The following is a 1644-nucleotide window of genomic DNA, read 5'->3' on the forward strand; positions in this document are numbered from 1 at the left end:
CGGTGAGTAGCATATTTTAAAAAAAGAACGTTTAAGGTTGTTTTAAGGACATTATCGGACATGCACAATGGAAGCTATTCTGAAGCAGCCAGGGGGGGATTCTGCATGAGCCAAATAGCAGAGACAGGACCAATCCTCACAATTTTGGTGTCGATCATTCGATTTCATCCTGGACACTACAGAAAATGGGCTAAAAGTGTTAAAAACCGGAATTTTCCTTTAAAAGAAAAATAAACGCTCCCGAGAGGGAACGTCAGTTAAACACGTGCGACAGTTTGCACAAGCTGATTAGCAATTTTTCCACAATGTCAGACTCACCACCGGCAAGTAAAAATAAGGTTGAGCATGTAGGACAGCCTTATGTAAACATATCCCCAGATTGATTGACAATTAGGAGGAACACTTATTTCGATGATGCACCCGGAAAAAAAAGATCCTCCACTATACCTTTAATATGATCAGGTCTAGGCAGAGAAGACTGCTAGCAATTCCTGCATTGCTAAATGATCCAAAGTCCTTGTTTTTTTTTTTTTTTTTGAAAGGGATTCAAGGTCTAGGGTTAGTTCACCATATTGTCGAGCCGTTATATCTGTTGGTGTCGGTTCACTGTATTTATTAAGTTCAAAGGTCAAATCCAACTACCAATAAACTGTCCTGACCTAAACTCTATGGAGAACCTGTGGTGAATTGTCAAGAGAAAGATGAGCCGTCAATAAATAAATTAGCCTAGGCTTCTTTTGACATATCAGAAGACTTAGGTTGATACCACATTTTATAGTAAATATTGGGAAAAGGGCTGTGAACAAGTACTATAAGTAATTATATTATTAAAAATACTACTTTTTAAAATTGGTCTGTTATTGGAACATCTGAATGTTAGATTATGATTAGCTGTGAGCTCTAAGAAAGGCTAAGAATAAATACCTCCCTCTGTCAAATATATCAGTTTTAGTTTCATGTTTTTAGCTGATTTACTGAAACAATATATTTTTTTTAAGATTTATTCAAATATTTTAAAATTTAGCAATTTGTGAGAAATAGTATAAATGACCTTGGAGTATAACCTGACCCCACCAGTGGGCACTGCTAAGTCATGACCAAGGATCCCTGAGTCCATATTAGAAGCACATTTTTGAGACGTCTCGAGATGTGAGAGTTACTAATCTGATGAGGGAAAATATGGATTGCGCTGTCTTTAAAACAGAGGTATCCCAGACAATCATAGATATACAGGCCTGATCCTTAATCTGTGTTGCCATCTGCTGTGTTTGCACACTAACTGCACTTTCCGCTCTGTTTAATCTCAGTATGCAAGGCAGTAACAGGAGCATGTGGAAACAAAATCCCAGTATGAATCTCTGCCTCTGAAACAGCTGAAAACATTTTTCCTCAGACTGGAACGAGAAGGAAAAAAAAGAAAGAAAAACATTTGGGGAATAACGTGCCAGTTTTTCTCTCCCGGCAGTGCAACTAAAACAGAAAGTTTTTTGTTGTAACTCCACTTAATATTCTGTGTTCATAACTCTTGAATAACACGGAGCTTAGATGATATAGGAGGAAAGAGAAGCGACTATTTGATGGGGAGGAGGGGTGGAGGTAGGGACCAAAGGGGAGTTCATGCAGGAGGAAGGGAGATGGCAGGAG

The sequence above is a fragment of the Cyprinodon variegatus genome, unplaced genomic scaffold (assembly GCF_000732505.1).
Source record: "Cyprinodon variegatus isolate N-32 unplaced genomic scaffold, C_variegatus-1.0 Scaffold71, whole genome shotgun sequence".
Taxonomy (NCBI): Eukaryota; Metazoa; Chordata; class Actinopteri; order Cyprinodontiformes; family Cyprinodontidae; genus Cyprinodon; species Cyprinodon variegatus.